Below are 22524 nucleotides of genomic sequence, written 5' to 3' on the forward strand. Positions count from 1 at the left end.
GGTGGCAGTGCCAGGGAAGAGCCATAGGCTTGGGAAGGAGGTTGTGAGGAGTTGAAGGGAGATCATTTGGGATTCTTCAGTGTAGGCTGACTTAGAGTTGGAGATCTACCATGTGAGGAGTCTTTGTGACCTTCCTCCCTTTTGGAAGCTGAAGAATGGAAAGAAGGCGCTCTCCACTGCAGGGGATAACAATCCTATCTTAACTCATTCAGATGCTGTAGGACCTTCCCTCCTATCTGGCTGGATTATAAAAAGAAGTGCATTTGCCGTATTTTGCCCTGCTCCTAATCCCTTTGAGTTGCTTGTTGTTTGGGGTCTCATGGTTTGGCTCCTGTAAAACTTCAAACGCCATTGCCTGTGAGGTTTTGTGAGCTCAAGTACCAAAAAAAAAAAAAAAAAAAAAGGCAAGTCGGGGGGAATTACTGACTCCCAGATATACTGAGGAGCAACAGAGTAGTGAGTTTAATTTCTAGTCTGAGAGAAAATAAACAATTTATAAGCATCTAGAAGGAAACAAGAAGGTGAATGCTAGCCAGTATGGCTTTGTTGTGAATGAACTGAGCCAATCTAATTTCCTTTTCTGGCAGCATAACGGGGCTTGCAGATAAGGGAGAAGCAGTAGATGTCATATATCTTGATTTTTAGTAGAGCTTCTGACACTGGCTTGCAGAATATTCTAATAATAAACTGGGAAACCAGTCTAGATGATACCCGCTCTAAGGGACTTGCAAAACTGGTTGAGGAAAAATGTACTTGATATCAGTGCTTGTACAGGGAATTACCCTGGGTCCATTACTCATCCATGATGAAATAAAGAACGTAATTACTGCATTTGAAGATGAGATCAAGTTTGAAGGCAGAATAAACACAGTCATAGAACTAAGATTCAAAATGGAAACTCTGTGGAAAAAATAGAATGTGATTCAGTAGCAGGTGCACTGCTGTAAACTTCAGTGTAATCAACTTCAGAATTACGAGAGTAGGAAGAATTGGGCAGCTGGCTGTGCTGTGGGAAAGGATGGAGGGGCTGCCGTGGGTCATAAGCTGAATAGGAGTCCATAATGTCTTGCTGTTGCAGAAGGGGCAAACCATGCAGGTCCATATAGGTAAGAAAATACCAGTAAGACATACACAGGAATCCTGCTCTGCTGAGCTGTGCTAGAAGAGTTTGTTCCGTTCTGGGCTCTGCACAAGAGAAACATGGATATTTGGAGACAAAGATGGCAATAATGATCAGAGTCTTTGAACACATGACTTTTGCTGAGCCTGTTGAGAGGACAGAAAACTGAGGAAAGATGTGGTAAGCCTTCAAAGAGATAAAAAGCTGCTGCTATGAGGAAATGAACAATTTATTCTCTTATGTCCACTGGGGGTAGGGCGAGAAGTCATAAGCTAAGATAACAGCAAGGCAGATCTAGGTTACAGTGAAAAAAATTCTCAGTGATTCCTTTGAAGTAGTTGAGCCCTGTGTTGGACTGACTTGGCAGGATGTAGGGCTCTTCTTACCGGTTTTTAAGAATGGATCAGATAAATATCTGTCAGAATGGCAAAAGTGCAATATAAGATCTTGCATTCGGGAAGGAGTCTAGAGTCCATGATTTCCTAAACCAGTGTTACTATGGTTCTGTAACTGTGAGATATGTAATCGTTGCAGCCCTTATTGGCTTAACGATAAAACTAGATCAGCTGCACAGATTAAAGATACGCAACTAGGCCAAGTAAAATTGCGTAACAGGAATGAAATTACATTTTAAGTATGGTTTTATGTTTACAAAATTATTTTCACCAGATGGGGTGAAAGTATCTAAATGAGGAACTCTGCAGAGCTTTTAAGCATTAAAAGCTAAGGCTCTGTCTCCAGTGGAGCTTTCCGGAGAATTTTCCACCTTTGTTCCTGCCGTATTGCTGAGAAAATTATGCTGTGCTAATCCAGAAAGGATGCCAATGTTGTTGAGATTAAGGCATCAGAAGCAAGGCTGAACTGATCTTAGTGAAAGTAGTTCAGATGCAGATATATATTAAAAAAAAAAAGAGCTGGGACATCCTTTGAGATTGTTGTTTTTATTTTTTAAACAGCAAATGCATGCAGATGGGTAGCAGGTAGTCAAAAAGAGGTCTTTTGGAAGCAGGCTGTTATATGTACAAACAGGTAATTGCGGACAAAAATACTTGCCTTGAGAGGCATTCTAGATGTGCGTTGTTCACCCCAGTATTTGAAAATGTAGCAATTTCCAGCAGATCAGAAAAATCAGTTTTCATCAGTAATATTCTTGAATTATCAAGAGCATTGACTTAAGATCAGATAAAGTCACTGATGATCTAAATAACTGCAAATCTGGGATTTTTAAGCAAGGAAAGTCCATGTATCCAAATGTCCTGCTTTTTTGCTATTTGCCGCCTTGCCAACTCCTGTTTTAAGTTTGTGTAATGTGTGCAATCGTCATAACACAGAGTGAGAAAGAAGGAAGACTGCTCCCACTGCGTGCAGCTTGACCAGACTTTCACTGTGCAGTCTTTTTGCATACTGGCTTTCTAGGTAGTGATGAGCTTGATACTGGCTGCTTTTCCCCCTGCCGGAGAAGATCTGTGGTGCCTGTGTGCTCAGGCCGGCAGGCCCCTAGGCTCAGGCTGTAAATTACCACGTTCAGAGCAATGTGTAAAGTGTGTGACATCTGGCAGCATCTGCGCTCTGTTAGCCTGCTTTTCAAAGGTTGTATGCCTAAATGCATTTGTTTCAGTTGTCCAAGCAGGGCTTGATGAACAACAGCAAGGTGTTTGGATGACAGCCGTGTTTTACTCTAGCTCCTACAGAAAATGATCGCTAGAAAAGAAACAGCAGCAGTGTTTATCACCATTTTTTAGATGATGACAGCAAAATTGTATGTTGGCATTGTTAACATTGGCTAGTTCAAGGCATTCCCTAGGGGTCAGCCCTCCTAGTTCCGGAGTAATTCTCCCACAACCAACAGTCTTATGTCCTGCAGACTGTACCCCACTGTGCTGCCACAGGAGCTGTTTCTGCCTCCCAGCTTGTCTGAATTTGTTCTTTTTGTGCCACTCTACCCTCCTGTTGCAGCACCCGGCTATGTCTAGAATCTTAGGTTTGAGCAGCAACCCCAAACACTATGTTCTGCTGTCTCGCTGCGAACAAATTCAAGTTTTTCCCCATACAGTAAACTTTATTAAGACTATGAATGAAGGCTATTGATGAAAGGAATTATTTGCAAGAGATGGCCCGGATTGCACCTTATATCCTTGACTTGAAAAATCCCAAATCTGTGTTACTACAGATCCTTTTCGAGTAGTGTTGGATGTCTTCATTCCAGATACCGGAATACTTGAGAAGTATTATTTGCAGGTTTTTGGGTCTGACACACAGATGATAATTCTATCTGCAGATCATTGTACACTTTTTCTGTCTTCTAGTCTTTTTCCTAGGTAGGCCACTTCTTGGTATCTCAAATCTGTTGTTTTAATCAATACTACAGCATTTTTTCAATGGGCAGCTCTTGGCAAGATACACAGTACTCTGGAAGAAAAGAGAACATTAAAACTGTGTTGCAGTACCATATTATTTACCTGTCAAAACCTTGCTAAGAAAAGGTAGAAATGCTATAATGTCTAGGCACATGCCCATAAAACCTCTTGCTATGTAAAGAAATCACTTTGATAAGCAATGATGTTCAACCCCTTGTTTTTACCCCAGGGGAAGGAGGAGAGGGAGTAGGAATTGGGTGGTGCTTGCTTTGCATAGTTTTGGTCCCTGTCTTCCCTGCTAGACTGTTGGAGCATACAGAAGTGTCGTGGAGTGCCAGGATGAGGTGGGCTTTTTCCTAAGAAAGGTCCTTGCTGTGCAATTTTGGTGCGCTTGAGAAAAGATTTAGCCCTTAATGTGCATCGCTTTTGGAAGTAGAAGGATGCTGCTCTTTTCCCCTTTCTATTTTACCATTAGTGAAAACACATCTGTACTAACCATTAGCCATTTCAGAACTTATCTCTGTGCATAAGGAGACTTGTGGAATATCTCTGTTCCCTTTCATAGGGAACTGTATGAGTTGGCTGGCGTTGAGAACACACCTATGTTTTCCTCATCTCCGTCCCACACCCTTTTCTGCTCTAATAAATTCATGGCAGGTAGGTTCAAACGTGTGACTCCAGCTTCGGTGCCTATTCCTGAGCCACTAACACAGAGGAAGAGGGTTTAGGCACTGGATAACCTCCCCAGTAAGCAAGTCCTTTGCTTGCTGAGACACAATGCCTGGTGTGCAGTTTGTTTAGGGCTGATTCAGCCATCCCATCTCCCTCTCCTCTGCGTCATCCAGTTCATGTACGGTCTTCCTTTACTTGGCCAGGCTTTGGTTAGCCTCCTGTTCCTGTACCAGAAGGGGTTTGATTTAACGAGAGAAATCTTTGCATTGGAAAAAACTGACCTGGAACATGTTCGATATCTCTGCATAACAACATCAAGGTGAGGAATATAGTCACGACCCTAAAGAATGGTAGTTAATAGGTACTTTTTAAATTGTGTGTTCATATCTGTGCACATATTAGAGACTATATTTGAGGACAGGAAGTGGCTGCAAGGAAGGGAGAGGAGAGTAATCCTTTGTAGAGAATGATGCACATTTTTGAGTGACTGTCTCAGTAGGTGCTTGGAAGTCTGCAGTGGGCCACATGTCTGGGGGTGCTATCACTAGGCACTGAACATGTGCCTCCTGCAGTATGTGTTTTGGAGAGGCAAAATGCCCCTGGTGCACAAGGTACAATTGTGTGATGAAACAGTGAGCTGGAGCAGCGAATACGTACAACCTCCTCAATTTGTCTCTTGTAAGTTTACAGTTTGTTCTGCATCTTTTCCAGCTGCTCCTGCATGCACTAGTTGGTTTTGTGGCCATCTTTTGTGGAAGACAGGCTCCTTTAGAGGCCTCTTGTTCTTGTGCAGAATTTTCAGTCTCCACGTGGTGTTTCTGTTTGGAGTCTGACTCTTATTTCCAGTTCCTTCATCTGAAAAGGAGCAGAAGGATAAATGATTATGGAACGGATTTGAAGTGTTGATGTGGAATTATAAGGATCAGAAAAAGAAACAGGAAGATGGTATCTGCCCCAGGAATTTGAAGCTACTCATGCTCTACTGTTTTGTTGCAGTTGAAGAATAAATGGCAAGTCATGCCGCTGATGACAGTACACCTTGCAAATTCTCCTTCGTGGGTGTAGATCCGCTGCTGATACCAGTGGCTTGTTACTGCTGTACTCAAGCACCATAAAGATTCTGATCGATGAGTTCTGCGCAAGGTGCAAAGTGCTGAAGTTATCTTGCGCTCCAGTGGGCTGAGAGTGTCCTACATGCCTCTTTTCTGCCTAGTCTGGATTTCCTTAAATTAGTGCATTCCCTTTGGGACATGTTGGCTGTTAAATGAAAACATTCCTTTTCAGGTATTTGTGCTGAATGTGGAAGCTCAGGTGCAGGAAAGAGTTTCATAGCTGCTCTGTTGGAATGATCTTTCTAATATATTTGTATATGTTTTTCTTACCCTGGAGTTCATGAAGGTGCTTTTTTTCTCCTTTCAGGGCTAACTTCTCAGCCTATTCTATCTTGACTTACAGGTCTTTTATTGCAATTTAATAGTTCTTCTTAATCTTTTCCAGGTGCATGCAATGATTCTGCTCCTGACACAGATCCTTTGCCACACAGGAAGCCTGTGAGGAAGGTATGAAACAGACTGACAGCACAGCCATTTATGCAGATCATTGAAAGCTAGGATAAGTAGACCCGATATCTGTATGTTACCTTCTGTGAAATTTTGCCATATTTTTAATTTTTCTGTGTATTATAGGCTGCCTTTCTGAAGGCTGGATCCACAGTTGACTGAAATCAATGGAAGTAATCCCAGCTGACTTGGACAATTCTAGATTGGTATGCTCACTCAGTATCACTGGAGTAGTCAAAGGTATTATCCCCACCTATTATTAAGTCAATAGCTTCAGTTCTAATGACACTTCAGGCTTTGATTTCTACCTTTCAATGGAAAGAAGGTGGCTGAGAGTGTGCTGTAGATGGAAGGTGAAGATATTGTCTGAGCATGGAGTAGCTGAAAGCGCAAAGGTGGCAGAAGGCTCAGCCTCACTCTGGGAGGAAATGCTGTGCATTAAATCCACAGCTAGCTGTGATATTTCTGAAGTGCCAGTTGTCAGCACAGTGCCAAAGGAGCAATCTGCTCAGTGCTGGCAACTTTTCTCCCCTCTGTGCCAATTACGAATGCCATTGACTAGCTAGAGGGGGAAGCCGGCCTACTCTTTGTTGGAGGCCTGATAGGTGTGATGAGTGGAGTTGTGTAATAAGTGAAGGAAAGGATAAATCGAGAGGAAATGGAGGAATTCCTCAGGGTGCCATCTGTGATGTAGATTACCAGGGAGGCAGAGAGGAAGTGGATTTCTTCTTTTGCGGATTAATTTTGCCAGGCTGCAATCAGTGAGCTAACGTGCATTCTGCTTTTCAGGATCATAAAAAGCAATGCAAGTGCTGACATATATTATTAACAGTGTGCTTTCAAATCAGCACTGGAGAGAAATAATGGAATATATACCTTAAGGTTTCCAGCTACCAACGTAAAGGGCAGAAAAGTGGCGAGGTGACTTACATCAGCCACAGCTTGCTTTGCTCTCTCATCAGCTGCTCAGTACTCACTGATGATTTCCTCATGTTCATTAGTAGTGCATTGAAGGTCAGGCTCCAGCTTTCATTTAATAGTAAGCAGACTGATTCTAGAGAGCAGAAAGAAGTCTTAGAGACCCAGAATGTCTTATCTGTTCAGCTCTTCTGTTTGGCTCTCAAAGAGATGATTTGTGCATCACAGTTTTCTGTAGAGGTTTTTTTTTCTCTATAGAATTGTGCACTGTTAAGCAAAGTGGGATTCATCCCCACTGGATCTGCGTTGCAGAACATTAGGACCTGTGTATTTACTTGCACGGTAAATGAGAGCTAAAATTATGATACACTTCTGAGGCAGAAATAGACCCTGTTGGGTCTAACAGGCCTTGAGTCTGAGTCTGTTTTCTTGAATTTCTGTGGGTATGAATTTGAGTTTATATACCAATATTATTTATTTCAAAGTTATGCTGCATAGCAGCAGCTGGCTTTAGACCCGACTGAAACTGTATTTGATTGCATTCTCAACAAACACAGTCTCTGCTCCACCGTTTACGATATGTATGTGTCTTTTTATCTCGTGGAAAATATGAGCCCCACAGCTCATTTAGTGCTTACTGTTTACTGATATGAATCATTGAAGGACTGTTGTTGCTGCTGTAAAAAAAAAACAAAAACAAAAAACCAAAAAAAACCCAAAAAACCAAACACTCTAAGGAAGGAGAACTACAAAGGCTTTAATAGAAAAACTGCATTCTAGCAAAACAAGCTGCTCTTCAGCAAAACAACATCAAGTAAATGTACCATTGCGTTCCAGAATGCTGCACAAGTTCTGTGCTATGTAGGTTTTGTATAACAAATAAGTTTAAAAACTCAAATTTGCTATGGAGATAGCAGTTCACCTGCTAAAAATGAATCCTTTTATCATCAGTCAATTGGAAGTGAATATATTGGTTGCATTTTTTAGCCTATTTGAATAAAAAACACATTTACGACTCAGTTTTTATAACTGATGTCCCATAATTGCAGCTGAGAAATGCTTCGTGTATTATTAGTCCTTTCCAGAAGTTATACTCTTCTCCTTGGAAATGTTAGCATGTGCGGCCTTTATGGAAAAGAACTGCAGGCTGTGATGGTGAATGTTAAAGTAGCTTCTTAAATCTACGCATGAAATGAAATGGCAGGTATGTTACTTCATACTGCAATCTGTAATGCAAGGATGCTTAAAATTTCAGTAATATGGATCTTGCTGTGGGTTACAGTCTATGGAAGAAATCCCAGCACCATGGAAACAACTAGTAAAACTATAGTTTCAATGGAGGCAGAATTTTACACTGTCCCTTTTAAAGTGGGTTTTTCAGAAGTGCTCAGCTCAGTTAACTGTACGGCTGAATTTGCTAAAAGTCTTTTCATAGGCCTTACTAGGAGCAAAGTTGGGCCAAGATGATGGTTTTTTTTAAATCCTGCTATCAGTATAATATCTCTAAGACTGAGCTCTTCATGTTGCATAGAGTTATCAGACCTATCTTACAGACCACTGTTATATTTACCCATCATTGGCCTAATCCTGCACTTCTTACCCAGAGTTAAGATTTAATGTTAAACCACATGCACATAAACTCTCTGACAAGGTAGCTGTTGCATAAATTGTTCTACTTTCTCTGTACATGGACATTGAGTTCATTATGTCTTCCACAAGACCTCTGCCTGCTCCAGGAGTTTGCGAGAGTGCTCGCTGCCCTCCAGGCCGGTCTGTATTTCTTCCAGCTCTGACTGTAGTGGGCTGAGGCGGCATGTACTGCTCCTGCAGCTCCTCCTCGTGCTGGCGAGCGTCCTCATCCATTTGGATCCGAAGGTCCTGAAAGCAGATGAAAGATTAATGTAAATAATGAAGGGAGAGGAAGCTGAAAGATGTAGGAGGTCTCTCTGCAAAGCTCCTCTTTAAGGTGATGCCAGATTTTAAAAAAAAAAAAAAAAAGCAAAAACCAAACCAAACCTTGCAAAAAACTCCCAGCACTGGATCCCAGTGTCATGTATGCCTGTCTTATATCATTGTAGCCACACTGACTTTAAGAGAATTACTTCTGACTGAGAGTGATGTAACTGAGGACAACTTAGGTTTGAGTGTGTTTGTGTATATATATATACCTGTGTATAGAGAGAAAGAATCTTTGTTGTTACTCTTTAAGTCACTAAAATTGGACTTTTGGCAGCAGTTGTATCACTTTATTCCAACAAAGAGACTAGCCTTTTACTTATTTACTTAGTTTTATTTTAGAAATAAAGAGCCAAAGAAAGCTCCTTAGTTTTACATCTCTGTTAGTTTCTAGTCCATTTCTTGACTGTCCTGTCCAAACAGCAATTACAACTTCTTTTAAAAGCAGAACTTTTTTGTTTTAATTACATATGAATAGTTCTTTGGGTTTCTAGTTTGACAAAAGCTGATAGTAATGCTTGTCTTGTGTAAGGTTTGTTGGAACTACTACAGATTGAAATTGGTATGAGTGGGAGAACCAGGGCTTTTGAATAGAAATTCTCAATTTGTTCAAGATGTCTGTCTAAACAAGAGTACATAATCTACTGCTGTGTTGCTTAAGCTGTAAAATAGAACTGGTATGCTTTTCCATCCAGGGACCTGCTTCCACCCTCTCCAGTTTACCTTGACATGCTGTTGCAGTTTATTCAGTGTCCTGACAAGCTCACTGTTGTTCCTGTTGGTGTGATCCAGTTGCATTTCCATGCTGGTCAGGTCAGTGTCCATCTTCTTGCGCCCGAGACCTTCAGCACTCCGCTTCAGTCTCCAGACTTGCCTGCAGAGACTCAATTGCATGCTGGTGATTATTTCTGTGGAGTCCGGTGAGCCATATGGTACAGCATTCTGCTACGTTGAGTCTGATCCAGCTTTTGTATCAAATTATTGCCCACTAAGTAATAAAAATACAGTAACTTCTCAAACCTTTTAAAACTGAGATACTGGGATTTTCCACCAAGCCATTCATGAATATCTTCTTTTAAAACATAGGGCTGGGAGAGCTTTCAAGAGGTCATCTTAAAAATCTACTCCCTAAAATCTGGATCACCTCCTGCTAAACCAGTCCCACTAGACAACGTCTGACCAGACTGCACTTAACTTCCAGTAATGGAGACTCTACAACCTCCAGACAATTTGGTCCAAGGAATAATTCCCCTTAATGGTTATAAAACTTTCCTAGTGTCTAACTTAAAACCTCCATGCTGCAGCCTTTGCATGTGGCTTAATGTCGTATCGTTGCTGTACCTGGTTGTTTCAAATTCTTCCTTCTCACGTTCTGTCAATGTCAGCTTTAACTTGAGCCAGTGTGAGCTGAATGCAAATTAGTTTACTTTCTTCAGCCTGCAAGGAAGGGTGCAACAGATGGACAAACAAATGCCCTTTGTGGGGTTATACATACAAAATCCATCTGATGGAATGTGGGCAGCAGCCACCGGGCTGGCATGCAGCTGTCACATCTGTAGCATTGGTACCTCCAGGGAAGACTCTTCTTCCTCCAGTGCCACCTGCAGTTCATCCTTCTCAATCTCCAGTCTCTATCTTTTGCAGCTCATGAATGCTTTTCCCTCCCTCCCCCAGCTGATTGATTAGATCCTTAATTTCCTCTAGGGAAGAAAACGGATATTTCATATGATAGGTTTATTTCAGGACTATGAACTTTACCAAGTGCACCAGACAGATTCTTTGAATGGAAGTGGCATGAAATGTTTCCAGTCACTTTATATCAGCTGCCCTTTTCTTTCATTGCTAAATATTATCCTGGATTTCTGAATGAGCCCTGCTAGCTGCATGTGTTCATGGGGGTGGAAGAATGAAGCCTATGAAATCAAGAGACATTTTTTCCACTTTTTATCCAGCCTTCCCCTCTCCCCCTTTCAAATGGTTGCTCTTACAAAATGAAAACAGGATGCCACATCGTCTCTGTACAGCAGAACAGGGCTTTCTGCCAGCCGATGCAGGCCAGAGCAAAGGGTTGGGGGAGATAGCCCAGAAAACACTGGGTCTGTGCCAGGGAGTCCATCACTGTTTTCTGTTGGCCGCAAGGGCAGCAGATTGTAGCATTTTCTAAATATTTACAGTGCCATCTTCCAGCCTCCTGTAAGAGATCAATTTTTGCAATTTATGGAAGTGGGTTTTTTAAAAAAACAAAACAAAACACAACACAACACAACACAAACCCAAACATCAACCAAGGCAGCTGGGCTCCCTGTACAGCCAGTGGGGGAGAAGTGATGCAAAGAGGGAGACTCTGAGAAGGAGTTTAACTGATGTGCTCTGAACTGATTCCTGAAGATGCCTTATCCTCCCCACTGAGGTTAAAGGGAACATCATCTTCCCAGGGTGAAGCTGGCCATTGTTAATAGTCCCATAAGTGAATTTCTCAGAATTAGAGAGAATGCTTGTAGCTTGAACTGGGACTGCAGCCTGTGTCTTATTTAAGCCTAATGCTGTAACCAGTCCATTATTCCCTTATGCGGAGCTCTTGTGATGATATGTGGCCCAGCCTGGAGTGATGACCTCCTAGTATAACAGTGAGCACAACCAAGCTGCTATTGCGATCGCATTTTGAGGGTTCAGAAAGGACCTTGATCCTGCATGTTATCCCCAGAGTTGGTTCCCTGGAAGCAGTACCTGGTGCTGGTTACAATCTTGGGTGATCCGATAGAGGTGGTGTGTGTGTGAGTGCAGACCCTGTCCCAAGAGCAGAATCTAGCCTGCGACTTTAAGTCCATCAAATGTATGTTCCCAGAGAGTGAAGGCACTGCTAGAAATAAGAAAAGTGGAATTGATGCTGGAAAACACCACAAGAGATGATTCAGTAGGAATCAAGGGGCTTACAATTTGCAGAGTTTTTTAACATCAAACCAGGACTTGCCGTGAAGGGCCCTTGTTCTCCTTTTTCATAGATTCTGGGTGCTCCAAGGATTCTTCATAGGCAGTCTTAAGCTCAAAATTTTCAGTTGTGTACATTCCTTCTGGGAACTATCCACTTCCACCTGCAGCTCTTTGCATTTTTTGTTGCCATTCTGCCAGCATCTTATCAAAGGCTCTCTGCTTCTTGTCCAGGGCAGCACAAGCAGCATTGGCCTGGAAAGATAAAGCCAAGCATTCACCAGACACAAGTTTTCTTTACACTTCACTTCTCTGCGTGTCCTGCCAGCTAGTCACAGTTAAATTGGCAGCCACTCTAATGACTGGCAGAGTTTCTCTTGGTCACTCTGAATGGATGATTAAAATGTTTACGAGGCTTTCTTTCCTCACCATTAGGAATTTAACAAGATCACCCAGTTCCCATCAGTGTGATAGTCTTCCTTGCTCCTGCGGTTATAATGATGCTGCTGTGGAGCAAATGTTTTCCACCTCAGATATTCCTTGTGCAGATGTGCTGTTAGTAATTGCCTGGGTTGATTAGTGTGACTCTTTCTATTTCAAAGATGATTCGGTTACAAACAAGATGTTATTCAAGACTATTTTAGACTGTGTTTAACTGCTTGTCATGAAGGGAAAGAATAAAGGTACATTTTTCTTTCCTAGGAGCTTTTAATCACAAGTATTCTACATATCCTTATGATCCGTACATGCGTTCAGATACCATGGTTACAAGCACACCATAGGATAAAGAACTGCTTCATTAAAGAAAGTGATGGTGAAACAGATTTTTTCAGCCCAGTAATGTAATGCTGTATGTGGGATTTTCGGCTCTTGAGACCTGTTCTAAAGCCAACTGCAGTCATTGGCAGATACCCAAGGACTTCAGTGGATTTGGAGCAGCCTTTGTGCCTATTTTAAGTAACATTTTTATTCAAATGTCCCGTGGTTGCACTACTATTCATGCTCTTACACTAAAACTAGCAAGAGTAGAAATACTAATTTAATGAAGGAGCATTTGTTGCTAGTGTTTAAACTACATGTTGTTTAGATCTGCTTTGAGTATGGTAGTTAATAACCAGTGGCCAACCCACTCGTACTGCAACACTGAAAAGTTCAAAGCAGGATATCATTATCCTTAAAAAGAAGATGAATACTTTGCCTTGCAATAAAGGAGGGCTTTTGCTTTAGCTGTACTCTTGCTTCTGGAAGTCAGCTAATGAGCTTACCAGAAGCATGCTGTGTGCTCCTAGGAATTAGCTGCGGCTCTCATTTGGGTTTTCTCTTGATGTGATAAATCTTAGCCTTGCTTCTCATGGCCATACAGATTACTTGACATTTAATAGGGAGATCTTAAAATAGTAAGAAATAAGGGACCAGTCCAAAGCCGACTTGAGTTAACAGAAAGACTCTAAGGGCTCCCAGTACCAGGTCTTAGATCTTGCTGGTCAGACTTGTGCTGGATGCACTCTTGAATGGCTGGATTTCTTGCCTTCTCGAGGTCAGCAGTGAGGTCCTCCACGTCTTTCTGAAGCCTCTGCTCAGTTTTCTCTGTGTTGGTAACCCAGGCTTGGACTGATTCAGCTGTCTCCTCTGCTTCTTGGAGCCTCACAGCCAACTTTGTCCTGAGGGAGGGAGGGCAGAAATATCCTGGTGAATAAGTAGTTCGTGGTGTGAGGAATGGTAGGAGTCAGCAGCCCTCATCTCAAGCACCACCACTTTTTTCACCAGTGAAAAGGTGAAATCCTGGCAGCAGTCTCAGAAAAAGGACTGTAAAACGAGTGGCTGGTTCTTTCCCTCCACTGGTGGATATGGCATATCGGGCCTCAGCTCAGCTCTTTATTGTTGGATTGTAACCTGGTGATAGACACTTCCACCTTCCATTCAGGTATCTCAAGGACTGGGATAGCGTCTAAGAGCAAAGTAGCCTCCTTCCCTTCTGAATATCCCTGGGACTCAGTACAAAGTCATGCAGAGATGTAGTAGCTTACTCCATTTGTCTCAACATGTTCAGGCACACAGTGAAACCCTCGAGATGCCTTAACTTTTGTTGCTATTATGTGAAAGCACCTTTATGTTAGCTCTGTTAGAGAGACTGCTACAAAGATTGGCTCAACTTCTAGATTGTAATACCAGCTCTCAAGGACCAGATTCTAAGGGGTTTAATCTGATTTGATGCTTGCTTTATTCTTAGGAAATGCTAGTGGCTTTTGTAGGGCTGCTGGAAGAGTAAAGTCCTTGTTGGAATAAAGAAAGGCTATCCAAATTCAAGCTTTTATCAGAAGGGATCAGTGTTGGTTTTCTGCTGTCAGTGTACAAGTGTTAGGTCTCAATAGTCCCTGTTTATTATTGCAAGTATTATTTTCTTTCTCTTGGCTGGAGCCCTTTGCTTTCTCTCTGTCTTACCAAATTGAGTCCTAACAGATCACATCTGTAAGCTGCGACTCAGCAGCCAAACTAAATAATGAGACTGCCATAAGTCCCAGACTCCCTGAAAGCTGAGTGCTCACTTGGTTTCTTCCAGCTCTTTGATTCTTTCAATGGCATCAGTCTTGTATTTAGTCTTCCAGATTATGACTTCAGTATTGAGTTTAGAGATCAGGCACTGCAGTTCAGCTTTGCTCTCCTCCTCTTCCTCCAACTACTCTTTCACTGAGTCCAAATCATGGTGGGTGTTGGCCAGGCGCACTGCAGCAGTAGTGCAGGACTAGAGATAGCACAGCCATTACTGTGTGTCTGTCCTATTGGAAGTACGAATACACTGACCTCACTCCGCAGAGCTGGAGTGCTCCACTTGAACAACTCAGCTCTGGACCAGCTAGAAACATCTCAGGCTTCAAAATATCTTCCTGGTCAGGAGCCAAGTTCCTGTTCCCCATACCTGTTTTTTACTGTACTGCAGTGAATTGAATTGAGCTCATACAACTGAAAACAGAACTTGCCTTGTCATCATCACTGTTTTCTCTCAAGCAGTGTTTCAAAAGAGTTATGACAGTAAACCCATTTGGCGATTGTTCTGAACACAGAGACAATTCTTGCCAGACTTTTGATATACAGGTGCAGCACTAGAATTACTCTTTGGAGATAAGCAGAAATTTCCAAGACAGATGTGTCAGACAGAGACCTGAAATACTGGTATATTTAGAGCCAAACTTGTGTGATCTGTGCAAATAAACTGCTGTACGATCCACTGAATGGACAGTGGACTGAGAATGAAGAGGTGTGTTTTCTGCTCTTTGGTGCTGACTTATGGGTGATTCTGTATCTTATTTTCATACCCATACAAGGCTCATGTCCCCCACACTGCCTCCAAGATCAGCTGGTAACAAGCCCAGAGATTAATTTGGATGAGAAAGTTTTCCTTTGTGAGAGCTAACACAAAAGATTTGTTACTCTGAAGTGGACAGCATGCAAAAGAGCAGGCACTGCATGTCCCATGACAGCAGCAATTTCTGTAGGCAGTTGGTGGTCCCCAGTACCTTTGGCTCTTCATCCAGCTGCCTCTTGAAGTCATCTGCTTGCAGGGTGAGAAAAATCTCTATGTGGACAATCTGGTTATGCCTGCTCTGAGCTTCCTCGTGCTCCCGACTCAGCTGGCTGTTTTCGGCTGTGGGAAAAGTGCATAAAGAAGCAGGAGAGGAACTAATTCAATCAGACTGGAGAGAAAGAGAAGCTAAGGATAGAAGGATTGGGCAGATTTGCTAGAGGAGACTAGAGGGCAGGGATGCCAGAGGTAGATGAAATGTAGGGGAAGAGGAGGATCAGAGGGAGGTAACACTGCACAAAGCTGTCAAGGAATTTACCTTGGAGCCTGATGGCATTAATTTCAGCTTGGCTCTTCTCCACCTTAGCCAGCTGGGCATTGGCTTCAGACAGGTTATCTTCCAGCTTGTGAACATGAGCATCTGAGTTCAGCTGTAAGACAGGAGTCAGTCATATGGTGCCGAGTGAGGCTTGAAGGGCCAAAATATCCTCCCTCTCTTGCAAACTCAGTTTATTTCAGTTGGTTATAATTATAATGGGATGACTGTAATAGCCAGGGGGAGTGCAGAGTGTGTTCTGATCTTTAGCGAGGGAGATGCCCACTCCATCAGCCGGGGCAGGCAGTGTTCAGCACCACCTGCAAACAGCTGCTTTCTGGTATCAGTTAGCTCGCACTGCAGAGGGCTGAATTCTGCCTTGCACTGATGGCTGCACCCGTGGCTGCATTGGTGGTTTGTTGAGGAATTCCCTGTTGGCCTCTCACCTTGGATTTCTGCAGAGACTCCATGCTTGCACTGAGGTCATCCATCTCTGCTTTCGTGACCTGTTTGTTCGTCTCCAGCTTCGCTTTCACTCTGGGGATTCTCCACGAGCTCTGCCATCTCAGCCATGGCAACCATGTGCTTCCTGCACAGGGTAGAGCCCATGGCCTTGCTCTGAAGGGCTACCTCCTCCAGCTGAAGGAGCAGCTTCAGCAGCCCAGCTTCCCGCTTGCAGTTCTGTTAGATCTGAGAAGGGGCCAAGTACGTGTTGTCAGCTGGGATCTGGCAGCCTTGGAGTCTCAGTAAGGCCCTCAGGGATGCTTTATAACAAAGGCTTCTGGAAGCCTTTTATTTAGTTTTAATAGTCTCTTTATTTGGGACAAATCCCATCTTCGGTATTAATCCATTAGAAGGTCAGTGGCTGGTATCTTCCAGAAAGATTAATCATCTCTAGGCCTCCTTGCTAAAGCTCAGAGTAATTCTCTGGACTGTAGGCCGTGTATTTTCCTTGCAAAAAAATCGAAAATACACCTAACAGCCCTGCCTCCTTTTTTTACTGTGTGCTTCTGAATTAGCAACTTTCTAATGAATCTCTGATCACTTTCCACTTCAACTCTATAGGAATAACAAAGCTCCCAGTGAATTTCATGGAGCCTTAGTGCTTTACCCCTTCCAAGGTCTGCAGTGTGAGGGGAAGGTTGGGTAAGGTCTGCAGGATCCGGCCCGCATAAGAGCTCAGAGAAGCTGCTGAAGAAGCTTCTCCTTTGGAGAGTCCCAGTGCCTTTTCTCATTCTCTGAGGAAAGCGAGAAGATGCTCAGATGCGGGGAAGGTGTCTGACCTGAGCAGTTGTTGCAACACGAGCTTCTTCCAGGCAATCTTCCTTGTTTCTCCACCTAGTGGGAAAGAGGGGAAGAAATCCTTATTTCTTGCCGAAGAGCCTGTGTATACTTAGAAGGATAACCATTTTGGAAACAGTGGTAGCAAGCGTAAGGCATAATCAAAGAAGGAACAGGAATTCCCGAATGCTGTGCTCTGCTTTAACCGACGTTGCTGCTTTTTGTGTCACTGGACAAGTTCCTTTACCTGTTTTCCCACCTGTGCAAGGTGTCTAAAAACACTGACCTATCTCCTGATACAGTTGAGAATTAATTAGCTAGCATTTCTAAAGTGAATTGAAATGGAAATGTTACTTATTATTGATGCTATCAATTTGTATTAGTCATTAGAGTGTGTTCAGAGCATTCTATTAAAATATAACCTTTTTGGGACTAAATTATCTTCAGGCTTTTCCATTGTTAATGAATCTGATTATATATTTAACAACCACATCCTGGCAATTTACGTAAGATTTATTAGAGTAGATCCATCCATCACTACAGAACTGTAAAAAGTGGATGGGGTGATTTGATAGCTGAAACACAGGACAGAGAAATGCCCATTTTCCCCGACCTGCTACTCTCTTGCTCTGTGGAGGACTGCCCCATCAGTAGCTGCCTTCTTCAGAGGTTTCTATGAAAGGAGTAGCATGTGCAGTTTATAACGGTGAGTTTGCATAGGCTAAAACTAGAGTTCAAGATTGTTGTCCATCTTATTACTCTTTCATGGGGAATTTTGTTTTTTAATTAGTGGTTTAATGTCATCAGGTCTTTTCAGAGGTGTAATCACTCCCCTGAGGAGTTTTTTCCTCCTCAGGTATTGTTACCTGTTTTCTTATAGCATGCTCAGCTTCCAGGTCTTCTTCCAATTCTTCAATATACAGGCCTGGAGGGTACACACAAGCACAGAAGTATCTATGAGCAAGAGATGTGAGAGAAATTTGTGGAAATACAAACAAGAATCTTAATTTCTTCATCCCCTTCTCTATATGTTTGTCAGCTCTACTGGATTTTCTTTCCTGGGAGACATCTACAGCTGGGAATACTGAGCCAACAAAGCAGGAAAGACCTGGCCAGGTGTCTCAGTAGACAACTGATGTTATCGGCAGCATGGTTAGCTTCCTGTATCATGTTGGAATTTGGCCTTCAGGAATATAATCAAGTTGATTTGGTTACTTGAGGGAAATAGAGGCTTGTTCGTAGAAATAGCTGCAATCTAGGTTTATGGGTCATGTTTTTGTTGAAATGCTGAGTTTTTAGCTAAGTATTTGGGCACTGAAATATGTTGGATGAAAGACATATTTGAATTCAGAATGGTAACACTGTGCATCCTGTGAGCTGTGGCCTCATTTCTGGTTTTTTCCACCTTTCCTTCCATAGTGAGAGGGTGAGTGCCTTGCAGGAGCCTTTAGCATTAACGTGGATGAAAAGGTCTATCAGCCGTCTTTGCTGGCTGCCTGCAAGCAGAAGAGGAGGTCCCTGCAGCAGATCACCTTTTTTCTGGCCATAGCAGCATGGCAGGAAATCTGCCATGATGTACAGTTCCGCAGACTTCAAAGAAAGTGAAGTTTAGAGTGAGTAGATAATAAACAAGACAAGCTGGATCTCAGAGCTGGCTGAACTATTGATTCACTGGAAGCTAAAAAGGCAAATGTTTCCAAGCTGAGGGGTTTCGCAAGCTCATAGAGAAGCAGTCAGAATCTGCTGTAGAAAAAAAGTGAAGATCTACCTGGGGAAAAATAAATACTAGATCTCAGCTGGTTCTGTTATTTAAGGGTTTAAAGGGTGATAGGCTACAGAATCCATTTTAACAGGGTAGGCTTAAAAAGTCTGCATTAATCTTTTCTGCCAACTCAGTCTTATCAAAAAGATAAAGCTGCGCAAGCAGGCTACTGAAGGGTAAGAAAAGGTAGGATGTTAGAGCAAATGAGTTAAGCCAAATAAGTGTTTCTACTCTGTAGTGAACAGGTTAATCTTTGTTGCAAGTGGGTTGAGATCTAGTGTCCTGTCTCCTTAGTGGGACTGGCAGGGCTTCCTTTGTTGAAGCTCCTCCTTACTCCATCGTTAATCAGTCTGCAAGTAAAGGCACAAGCACCCCAGGAAGTTGTGTCGTCTGTTTGCAGCTCTGAAGGACTAACACCAGCACTTAATTTTTCTTCTGGCACTTAAGTGTCCCAGTGGTCTTGCTCTGAAGCACAAGTATCTTGTACTCCCTGTGGAGTGCTGTGTTAGAATTTGAATTAGCAAAGCTTGCCAGTATTTATTAATGATTGTACACATTGTCTTAGCTACTTAGCTCTTTAACTAGGTAAATTAGTGGCTTGGATAATATAGAGTTGGAAATATGTATTTTGGGAAGTTAATTTCTAAGAGGAGGTTTGTCAGAGAAGTGCTGGCAGACCCGTCACTAAAGTAGTCAATAGTGACACTAAATAAAGTTCTAATTTGTGATAATATTTTGCATTTCTAAAACAGTTTTTATCTGAGGATCATAAGGCCTTACATAAACATGAATCATTTAAGCCTCATAACTTCCCGGTGATTATACACATTTTATATGTGGGTGAGTGTAGAAGATGAATTACAAATATCAGACAATGAGTCAGAGGAAGACTTTGGAAACAAAATCCCGTATTTCTGATTCTGCTTACCTGAACTACTGAACTGTACTTCTGCTTGTCATTGGGTTAATACTGAAGACATCAGGGTATGACTATGGATTTTGCCGGTGACTTTATGATCAAGTGACTTTTCAGGTGTAGGTAATGCTGTCAGAACTGTGATGTGGCACAGCTGCACCCAGTAGGATCCCGTACCCTGGGAAATTCTGTTACAATTGACACTTAATTCTTTACAACCTCTTTCAAGTTTGGCTCATTTCATCTCATTGAGGTTAGCAATTGTCATTTTGAGGTTACTCTCTGCTTTATGATGAGCCTTTTCCACCTTGCCATGGGTCTTCTTTTCTTGTTCCCACTTGTCCTCCAGCTAGTTGAAAAAAGGGGAATCAGTGTGAAAAAGAACTTTATAACACACATACAGGTGGTGTTTATCAGAAGGGCCCAAGATGTCCAAAATAGACCAAAGAGGGCCATGTAAAATATAGACTGTAGCAACTGCACCTCACCTCATGCATCTGAATGGTAGATTTGCTGTCGTTCTTCATCAGGTGGTTCATCTTGTTCTCCTCACCTTGCAATTTTCTAGGAAGGGAGAGACCAAGGCTAGTGAAGAGAGTTGGGCAAGAAACTAATTACCCTGCCCTGGCAACAGACTGAAAACCCAAAGAACAGATTCATTTGAGGTGCTTCCTGAAAGCAGTATGCGCTTCATGTGTGCATTTTCCATAGGCCCACAGGAACTCAGTTCAGCATTGACTCTTACAGAAGAATCCTGCTTGCCCTCAGCAATTCACGTAGCTCCTTTGGGCAGTGGCACAAATTGGCAACATTTCACTGTGCTGCCATGAGTTAATACCTAGAAAAACACAGCCCCCTTCCTGTTTGTGCAGCAAACTGTAGTCTCACAGTATTTAAGCGAGCAATGTTTTTTTCTTCCTTTCCCCAGACTGGGAGAATGAGAATGGGAGAGAGTAAAGAAAAATGGAGCAGTTATTTCTGCCTGATGAACTTTCTCCAAAGCCCTCTTCTCCTTTTGGAATTTAGTGACTGAGTCATTCTGAGCAGAGAGATCTGAAGTCAGAGTTCGAACTCTGTGGTCTAATGCCTGCAGACAGGAAAGGGAATATCATGCAGGTTTTGTGGATCACACAAGCCGTTAGCAGCACCAGGACAAAATGTCACTGGAAACTTGTATTTCTTCAGAAGGAATCTGAGATTCAGTTAATAAATTCTGAGACATATGAGGCATCTGTGAGTTTAACATCCTGTGGATGTTAACACTGACTTCAGAAGAAGCAGCAGACAGCCACATGGCTGCTACAGTACAGATTTAAAACTTCTCCAATTACATTAAATAAAAAACAGCTCAGGTGCAGGAGAGGGAGAAGTATTCCCCAAGGCTAGGTGGAAAGGAGTTACGTGGCTGTGGAGGGGGGCATTTTATAAGTAGAGGCCTGCCAGCATTGCCATGTAAAAGTGGGTATAATTAATAAAGAATGTAGAGGAGATGCAGATGTCTTTATGTAGAGAGATCCCTAGAAATTGCTGTGAAATTACTATTATTATGGGGTAGAAGGGTGAAGTGTAGAATTAAATCCATCCCGGGTTATATGAGATGCTGGAAGACAATATAAGAAACTGTGGAGGAGATGAGCTGAGTGAATCTGAGCATCCCAAAGGGTGCTCTGCCTGGAGGAGCTGTAATGGTTGTCGGGGTTCATTTCCCTGAAGAATTAGGCAGAAAAAAACTCTCTGTCATGCTTCGTACCTGCTTTTCCTTCTCAGTTTTAGCTAAGGTAGTCTCCAGCTCTTCCAAGTCACATTTCAAATTGTTGAGCTAATCCTCCAGCTTGCTGGCACTCATATCAGCTCCTTCATATCCAGGATCTGGCTCAGTAGGTCCGTCTTTGATTTCATCATTTGGGCCAGACACTCCTCAGCATCCAACAAGTTCTCTTGTTCCTAATGAAGGTGTGGGAATCCAGTGTTCATCCTATGAAAGGCTGCTACAACTCCTGCCTCTTACGGCAGCAAACTTCCATCAGCAAGAAGTGCAAGATTTTGCCTCTTCTGCAGAGTTTATTAAGATTCCTTTAACATACCTGTTGTTATAGTTGATCTGAATCTCCATGACTCAGGCCATAGCTTCTTAAGGTTAAGCATCAAAAAATCTGTTTATACACACACAGGTCCTTAAAGAAGAGTTTATATTTTAAAAAGATGCCACTGACTTGTCGTAGATCACGCTGAGCATCAGTGATTGACCAGGAAGAGAACTTGGGACTTGTGACAACAACTCCTTTGCTGTAGCCATGAGGCCTCTCAGTCTCCTCTGTTTTCTAAGGACTTAACTTTATTTAAGATACAGTCAGGCTGTCTGTGAATCTCATGCATCATCCCCATATGCTCTTTATTCATTACGTATTCTGAAAAGGAGCCTCTTATGAGTCATTTGAGAAAGCCGATGCCCTGCCTAAATGAATACTAAGCCTTTAACCATTGATAACGCTCAGCCTACAGCTAGATGGAGAGGTCATTCTTCTCCTGGCTGAGGGTGGCTGTCTGCTCCTCTGGTCTTTTGCGTGTTCTGTGAGCTCCCAAGTCTTTGACATGATGCTTCTCAGCTCCAATTCCTTCAGTTACATTTTCTTCTCCTGTTGGGCCACATTCAGCAAAGGCTTCACCTGGAAGTAAGGAGTTCAAGCAATGAGGTTCCCAAAACAAGCCTTTTCTGTTATAATGGTCCCTGAAAGCCCTGAGGTGGTCCTTTTATTATCAGATCCTAGTACTTTTTGCAAACCAGTGGGAGGCCTGGTGTTTCCTGAAACGCCTGTTTAGTGCAGAGGGTTTCATATCTATAGTGTGAGTAATACAACTCCTAGAAAAAGTTGTTGTGGTGCACAGTAACAGATCTGTGTGCCAGCATAGAAATCAGGACTGTATTCAAGATTCTGAACTTTTATAAATGCAGAATGATTCTTATAATGATCTAGATTCATACTAGTCCAAATGGGACCCGAACCCTTTGAAAGCTTTTTCTTTCTAAGGCTATGCACTGGAGTTGCGAAGGTGTGTCCCCAGGTAAAAAGGCAGATTTTGTTTCACCTTTATGTGGAAAATTGGCTTTAACATAGTTTTGTTTCTGTATTGAGTCTGCGTGGCAAGGTTTTGGTAGCGGGGGGGCTACAGGGGTGGCTTCTGTGAGAAGCTGCTAGAAGTTTCCCCCATGTCCGACAG

At 42.5% G+C, this 22524-nt stretch overlaps 1 pseudogene; it reads right to left on the reverse strand.

The window, feature by feature from the left end:
• Nucleotides 1-4167: 4167 nt before the first annotated feature.
• Nucleotides 4168-22524, reverse strand: part of LOC104074744 — a 33867-nt pseudogene continuing 15510 nt past the window's right edge.

This window comes from Fulmarus glacialis, unplaced genomic scaffold (genome assembly GCF_000690835.1).
Source record: "Fulmarus glacialis isolate BGI_N327 unplaced genomic scaffold, ASM69083v1 scaffold5440, whole genome shotgun sequence".
In the NCBI taxonomy this organism is placed as follows: Eukaryota; Metazoa; Chordata; class Aves; order Procellariiformes; family Procellariidae; genus Fulmarus; species Fulmarus glacialis.